Source organism: Sturnira hondurensis, unplaced genomic scaffold (genome assembly GCF_014824575.4).
Source record: "Sturnira hondurensis isolate 20B ecotype Veracruz unplaced genomic scaffold, ASM1482457v3 Scaffold0003801, whole genome shotgun sequence".
NCBI classification, from domain to species: Eukaryota; Metazoa; Chordata; class Mammalia; order Chiroptera; family Phyllostomidae; genus Sturnira; species Sturnira hondurensis.
The window spans coordinates 2,196,360-2,205,281 of record NW_028076432.1 but is presented as its reverse complement, the minus strand read 5'-3'; positions in this window follow the sequence as shown (position 1 = coordinate 2,205,281).

Here is an 8,922-nt window from a genome sequence, read left to right as displayed (position 1 = left end):
TCCAAATCAATAAAGATTTTGTTGAAAATGAAAAATGTGTCTTTTATTTCATTGAACAAAAAAAAGTAATGGACCTTTTGGCCCACCCATACTGGGGCACAGTACTTCATTTCTGGTTTTAGTTTCCTCATCTCAATGCCTGAAATAATGCCTACCTTATAGCATCATTGGGGAATTAAAAGACTTACAGCATGTGAAGTACTTACAACTGTTTCGACCACAGCAAGTACTCAGTAATTTTTAGCTGTTATTTATTTATACATTTTCTCAGTTTTTTTAAAGAAAAAAGAAAAATGTGTGGCATTAATTTTGGTATCAGTTTCCAAGGCTTATTATTAATATGAAGTAAGAATATATGTTGAAGTTTTTACTTATGATTTGTGAGTTCAATTATTTGTGATTTCATCTGCTTTACTGGTGATAGAGGGAGGGGAGATGCTAAGTCAGGACATAGTAGAAAAAGGCTTGGACTTACAAGACCTATTTGAAATCCTTGCACTGCCACTTAAATTTCCCTTAGTGCCACTCAGTCACCTGTGAAATGGAGGTAAGAATGGCCTATTTTGCTGTATCATGGTTGGTTTTAGAGGATAACACTTTTCCATACTTACCAAAATGGAATATTAAAGAATGAGAAGGAAGGAGGCTTGCGGCGGGCTTTAAGTTCAGCCATGGTAAGAATTATGTATATCTCCATTTCTGCTTCCTACAAATAGCAGTTCCTGGCAAGTGGGCCATTAATGCCGGCCGTTGCTTTCCTGACGCCCCTTGCTAAAGACAATCGGCCAGTGGGAAGCAATTGACAAATGTTCTCTGCATGTTTTTCTTTTGGATTTGATAAAATTTCTGATTTTCCTCCTACTTTATTGACTGTGCCTTTTAGGGTAGCTATTGTAGATTTATCTCTTTTCAACGCCTCCATTTAAAAGTCCACATTATTTAGTGTTCTTTCCACGTCCCTCTGTTGTTCATACGCTATATTCCTCCTGGATGATCTTAGTAGCATCAGCTGCCATTTATAATCTGGTTACCCCCAGTGCACACCTATCTCCAGGTCAGCCCTCTCTGCTGTACTTTGGACTAAGTACTTGTGTAAACCTCCATGTAATGTTGCACAAACATCTGAAACTCAATAGTCCAGTGCTGACAGCAGGTAAGAAATGTTTTCGTAGATTCTTAAAAAAATGTCACTGGTACCCACACAGTCCTTCAAACCAGAAACCTGAGAAACAACTTAGAAAACTGCTTTGTATATAACCTCCATTCTCACCTCTTATATAATATATATTCTTCTCCCTTAGTATTTCTCACTTCTCCATACTTCTCCCATGTTTTAACCTATGGCTTCTTGATTGAGCAGAATAGACTTAAAGTGGTCTCCCTACATATCATGTTTTGTCCTCAAGTCTTTTCTCAAATTGTGACCATAGTGATTTGTCTTAAGGCAAAACTGAACTTGTACTTCTTCTGCTTAAAAATGACCATTGATAATGGCCTCGCTCCCCCTCCCCACCATCCTGGTTATAATGGCCTCCCACACCTTTTAGGATAAAATTTAGAATATACAGGCTAGTGCATGGGCATTTCATGCTGTACCTTTGCCTCTTTGCCTCATCATCGGAATGGGCACGGTGTATTCACGTTCATCACCCTGAGGGTGCAGGACAGTTTCTGGCAGAGATTCCAAGAACTGCAGTGGGAGTCAGGCAGTGCAAAGAATTGCCTTGGAGACAGTCCCTCTATCACACAAAATTACTTTCAGAAACAAAGGAACAAAGTAGAACTGGCTTGCCATCATTTGGGAGTTGTTGATTGTGGATCCAGGAGACTTGGTGACACACTGTTTAAATAATGTCAGGTGGAATCTGGAATCTGCAATCTGGTGTGAGCTGGGTGGAGTAGAGGGTATCTGGGTTAACAAAAGGCATGTTTTTTAAACTTTATACTCTGGCATAGGAATCATATATTAATGGACTTTCTATACCTTGTATTTAATATAATACTCAGCACCTATTAAATACTAATTAAATGATCATATAGGGAATACAAAGAAAAGCATGGGGGAGAGTGTTATGAGCATGTATTTGACCCTGCGTTCATTTCCCATCCTTTATGATAGTATTCAGTATGTTGGAAGATGAAAAGAAAAGGGAATATTAACCAGAAATTTAAAATATTTTATTGAGGTAGAAATTGTATACAGTCAATTCACTTTTCTTAACTGTATAGTGTGTGTTTTGACAAATATAGACACCAATAAAAACATTGTCCCAATCATGATACAGAAAATGCCCATCATCCTAGTTTTTCACACTCTTGCAGACAATCTCCCACTCCCATCTCAACAGCCACTTGCTTATTTCCAAACACCATGACTTAGTTTTCCTGTCCTTGAGCTTTTGTAAGTGGAATCAAGTCATGTACACTTTTTTGTGTTTGGCTTCTTTTGTTCATCATGTTTTTAAGATTCGTGGAATAGCATTCCACTGGATGAATATAAATGTACCAACTTTTATTTATACATTTACTGGTCAATGGATGTGTCTTCTCTCCCACTGCTACATTTCTGGCTATTACAAATAAAGCTGCTGGGAAAATTCTCTTACCGATCTTTCCGAGGGTAGGTCTTTTATTTCTCTTGGGTAGAAACCAGAGTGGATGGCTTGCTCAAACAGTAAGTATAAGTTTGAGTTTATAAGAAGTTGCCAAAATGTTTTCCGAAATAGTCGTAAGATTTTATACTTTCTAACAGCAGTGTGTGAGAGTTATAATTCCCATTTTCATATCACTTGGAATTGATGATGTTATAATTTTACCCTTCTTAGTGAGTTTTAATTTATGGTTTTAATTTGATTTTCCCTGGTTACTAGTGATGATGAGCACCTTTCTAGGTGTTTATTTCCATTATAAAACTCTTGTGAAGTGTTCATTCAAATATTTTGCCCATTTCTTTGAGTGGTTTGTAACTTTAATGAATTATGTCAGGCAACTATTCTTATACAATTCTACAGTAAATATATATTTTTTTCTGAGTTTGTGGCTTATGTTTTTCTTTCATATCTTTTTAAAGAGTAGAAGTTTTTAAATTTTGATGAAATCTAATTTATTACTATTTTGTATTCTGTTTATTGCCTTTTTTGCTCTAAGAAATCTTTGCCTGGCCAAGATCTAAATGTATTCTATTGACTTTGAAATTTTGTGCATATATGAGATATGAGTTAGAATTCATTAATTTCCATGTGGATATCCAGTTTTCCAGATAATTTGTTGAAAATTTTCTTTCCCCATTGAATTGATTTATCACTTTGTAAAAAATCCACTAACCAACCTTGGCTGGTATGGCTTAGTGGTTGAGTGCTGGCCTGCAAACCGAAGGGTTGCTGGTTCCATTCTCAGTCTAGGGCACACGCCTGGGTTGTAGGCCAAGTCCCCAGCACGAGGTGTGTGAGAGGCAGTCACATATTGATGTTTCCCTCCCTCTCTTTCTCCCTCCTTTCCTCTCTCTAAAATTAAATGAAGAAATAAATTTATTTTAAAAAACCCATTAACACATGAAAAATTATTCTAACCCTTTGTTTCACTTATATACTTATTCATCCTTATACATGTGATACCCTTTTGATTGCTATAGCTTAAAAGTAATTTGTAAAATTAGTGTCTGCTCTTCAAAGACTATTTTAGTTATTCGATGTCCTTTGCATTGAGTAATTTTATATATATTTTAGAATCATCTTATCTTATTTTTACTAAAGAAAGAAAAGAGGGAGAAGGGAAGAAGGAGGAAGAAGGAGGAAGAAGGAGACTTTTTGTGATTTTGACTTGAACTGATTTATTTTGGTGGAGTTAACATCTTAATGAGATTCAACCATCCAATAAATACACTGGCATATTTCTCAGTTTATTTTTTCTTTAGTTTCTCTCAGCAGTATTTTATCATTTTTCAGTGTAGCGATCTTAAGTAATTTTTACTAAATATATCCTCTTTTTTATGGTATTATAAATGATCTTGGTTTCTAATTTTCAAAATCCAACTGTTCCTAGTTTATAAAAATGTAATCAATTTTTATATGTTGTCCTTGTGACCTACAGCCTGGAGAAGTAGCTTAGTAATTCTACCATTTTGCTTCTTTTCAGAGGGAGGTAGATTTTAAAAATTTACTATGAACAAAGTTATGTTGTCTATGAAAAAATGTATTTCACATTTCCTTTCAATCTTTACTATTTTTATTTCTCTTACTTGTTTTATGTCAGAGATAAATACTCCATTACAGTATTGTTAAAAGGGGTGAGAACTGATAAGCTTGCCTGGCTGTCTTAGAAAGGGAAGTATTTGATCATTAAGTAGGAAGCTAACTGTAGATATTTTCTCATAGATGACCTTTATCAGATTGAAGAATTTCCCTTCTACCCCTGTTTTACTGAGAATTTTTGTTTTTATCGTATATGGGCCTGGAACCTGATCAAGTGCTATCTTTTTACCTATTAAAATGTCTATACATGTTCTTACGTGTTTCATAGACTTCGCCAGTGAAGTCATTTGGGCCAAATGTTTTATTTTAAGAAAAGTTTTAAATTATGAATAAAAGTTATTTAATTGGTTTAAGGCTATTCAATATCTCTGTTATTGGATTCATTTTGATAACTTGTGTCTTTAAAGGAATTTGTCCATATTTTCTGAGTAGTCTAATTTATTGGCATAAAACTGTTGATAATATTTTCTTATAACTCACTGAATGGCTGTAGTAATTCTCCCTTTCTATTTCTGATGTTGACTATTGGCATCTCATTTCTTTTGTTATTGCTGCTCTTTATCACAGCCAGAGCTTTATCACTTTTTGTTGTTTTTTTCCAAAAAACAGTTTTTCTTTTTCTTGATTTTTCTATTTTCTGTTTTCTCCTTAATAATTTTGTATTCTCATTTTTTAATTTTATAATTTTATTTCTTCTTACTTTAGGTTTTGTTTGATTTTTTTTTTTTAGCTTCTAAAGGTGGAAACTAGGATTAAAGATTTTAGATTTTTTTTTCTAAGTCAATACTTTTTCTCTAGGAACTGTGTAACAGCTGTTACTACCCTACTCAATTATGAAAGGTGCTTTCTCCTTGGGATTTCATTTTTCAAGTTTTTTTTTTTAACAATGCTGTTTTTTCCAACAAAAAGTATGATTTTCAGTTTGTTTTGACTTAATGGAAGGAGAAGTCTTTCAAACCCTTTGGACCTATTCTATTCAGTGGCTTTTTAGAATAGGTATCCTGAACTTACTGAGGTTCTGCTAATGCTCAATGCAAAAGATATTCACATGTTTTTAGTATCTTTCTGTTTTCCCACATGACTCCTAAGGAAAGTCCTAGAGTACTAATTTTGAAAAATTTCTGAAAAAACTACTTTAAAAAGCAAACTGGTAAATATGAGAGATTTAGCATTTACAAACAAGAAAACAACTATCTAACCATTTTAATTATTTTCTTTAAATGAATTGCTAAGTTGTTAAATTCCAAGGAAAATTATACTATATCTCTTTCACATTTTTAAAATTTCTGCTTAAAAATGTTTTTAAATTTTGCTTGAAAAGATTGAAGAATCAAGGAACATTTTATTTTATCCTAAGATTTATTTATCAGATATTACATCTTTTAGGTTAAAAAATCTTTTGATAAACATCAGCTATTACTTCTAGAACATGTCTATTTCCATACTGAAAAAAATTGCTGTGGACTCCCAAAGGGCCACCTTTGTTACTATAGATTAATCATGTGAGATCCTGCTACAAGAAGCTAAAGCCATGCCCAGTTGACGATTTTATTTCAATAGATTTCATTTTCTCTTTCTGACTGCCACTTTATTCCCTGGCTGCATTAGAAAAGGCATGGTAAAAGACTCCCACTGTGAAGAGACCCAGGTAAAAGCTTTGCTGCCAGGCAAGAACTAATTCACTGTTCTGTAGGGACTGATATTCATCTCTCCTTCAATAAAAGATAATGGCTCAGTAGGCCCAGTGCACTCAGCTATTCAAGAAAGAAGTTGATGCTTAGGCACTAGGATTCAATCAAGGATCAATCAGAAGTGTTATTACTGCATAGAAAAATATACTTGTACCTACTTGATATAAAACATGACTAAATTTTTTTTAAAAAACTAATCAATTGGCTTTGACCCTGTCAATATCACATAGATATTTGGAAATGTAATAGTTTTTGGATGAGGTGTCACTGGATGTCACTTTGGGCATTACAGTAGATGATGACATCTGCTAAAAAGAAGAGAAATAAGTCTCTGGCCTGGAAATCATCCTTGTATTCCCAAGTTTCTATGGAGGATTAGAAATAGTTAAGTGATGTCATTTAAGTAACTCAGTGAGTGCTCTTGACTGTTTCCTATTCAGACATCCTCCTAAAAGGAAATACACTTTCCCATGTAAGGTGTTTTGGCCAAACATTGCCTTTTTATAGGAATAGTGTGTTAGCTAAAGACACTGCCATGCTATGCACGCCAAGTCATGCAAGCGGAGAGAACATCATGAGTAGAGCAAGAAAGAAGATGAGAGAAATAGCAGCATAAAATTAGGGCTAATTAAAGTTCTTGTTAGAAGGGAAGAGCACAGTGGCTTTGGTGAGCTTCAATGTGGCAGTTGGGGGTAGCACGCTGTCAGTGTGAGGAATGAGTGATCAGTGCCAAAAAGCCCCTAAAATACCTCTCTCCACTTAATTACAGACTATTTCTTTAGATGATCCATTTTAGTTAGTTAAAACAGAAGTCATAATGTTAAATTGCTTGCAATTGCATGAAGATATAGAAGTTTGAAAACAATTTTGATTTACCAAATACTCTTAATATAAAAATCATATGCTACTGTTTTTTATCATTTCTACCCAACAGTATCGACTTTCAGTGGAATGATGTTCTGAATCTAAATGAAAAAGTTAATTTGTCAAACTGATGAACTGTCTTAATGATGTATTAAATGTAACCACACTTATGCGTAAGCATGTGAGGTTTTATGTAAAACTCATTCAATAGATATGTATTCACTTAACATCTTATTCCTGACTGTCTGAGTACTATTTGGCATTTGAGTGTTTTTATAAGTCTACTTGTGCTGAAACAATTTTAGCTTTAGACTAAGCAAATAGAAAGTGCATCATTATGTTTTTCTTCTTTTAAATCATCTGAGTTATATTACATATTAAACACTCTTTATGAAATTTCTCTACCAGGGCTTCAGTCTGATCAAGAGAAAAATGAGTAGTATAACCTATGTGGTCTCTTATACCTCTGATAGATTTAATATTCTATGATTGCATGATTGTAGTCATTGCTCATTACAAAATGTAGAAGTAGGCATAGTTTCTTTATCTGAGAAAGGTCTCTCCAGAAGTTCTCAGTTTTGCTGGTTTTGTATCTAGACAATTGTAATCTTTGAGAGATTTTGGAGAATCAGGAACAATTTTATTTTTAAAGGCTAAAAATGCATTACTCATTCCTTGCAAAGAATGAATTTTGATATTCTGTATAGAATTATTCATTTGAAAAGAGAACCTAAAAACAAGTGGTTTGAAAATGGTTGCTATTAGGCTTAAAGACTTTACATCTTTAGTTATTTGTGAATTTACAAATAAAGCTAAGCCATTTCACAACTGATTAACAATATCTAATATTGATTGAGCACTAAATATGTGCCAAGAATTTTAAACATTTTAATATATGAGCTTATGTAATCTTCACAACAATTCTTTGAGGCAGGTATTATTATTCTGTACCCATTTTATAGATGGCTCACAAGAGATTAAGTAAGTTGTACAAGGAAATAGTAAGAGGTTACACTGAGGATTCAACCCATGTGTTATGGCTCCACATGTTAAATTGCTTGCATTTATAAACACTGTAGTGTTTTTATGGAATTGAACATGTTGAATTAAACACATTGTCAACAATAGTTCAAGGTGATTGGCTTTGTTTTTTACCACCAAATTGAGTAATGTGGATCACCTTAGTGGTCTGTGGCAGCTGAGTTATCCTGGTTAGAAGGTCCTTAGATACAATTATCAGGGCTAGTCCTTTCCAGATCCTGATTTATTTATGTACTTATTCAACTATTGACTTCCTGTAATAGGTCACTGGCTTAGTGGATTTGGGCTGCTATAACAAAATACCATAGACTTGATGGCTTAAACAACAGACATTTGTTTTTCACAGTTCTGGAGGTTAGAAGTCTAAAATCAAAATGCCAGAGTGGTTGTGTCTGGTGAGAGTCCTCTTCTGACTTGCAGATGGCTGCCTTCTTTCTGTATCCTCATGTGGCAAAGAAACAAAGCTTTGGTGCATCTTCCCTCCTTATAAAAGTACTGATCCCATCATGGGGACTCCAACCTCCTGACCTCATCTAAACTTAATTACTTCCCAAATGCCTCAACTCCTAATACCATCACATTGAGGTGACGGGCTTCAACATAATGAATTTGGAGGGACTCAAACAGTCCACCCATAACAGCCAGACAGTGCTCTAGTCCCCGGGGATACATTAGTGAACCAAGCAGACAAAAAGCCTTGTGCCCGTGGAATTTATAGTCTCATGGAGAAGATAGATAATAAGCAATATAAAAAAGTAAAATAAATTGGTAGTAAGTACTAAGGGAGATAAAATACAGGAAAGAAAGCTAGGGTGCATAGGGTATGGACATTTTGGATTGGAATGTTAAGAAAGTCTTCTGAGAAGTTGATCCTTTATCTTAAAACAGCCCAACCTGGGGGAAGAGCCAGTGCAAAGGGATTGAGGTGGAGCATAGCTGGCCTCTGCAAGACAACAAAGCAGGGAGCCTCTACTTGGGTGAATTTCGGAGAAAGTGTGAGAGACGAGGTTAGAGAAGTAAAGGGGTCCCAGTTCAGGAACGTCCTTGCAACCTCAGATTTTATTCGGGGTGAGATC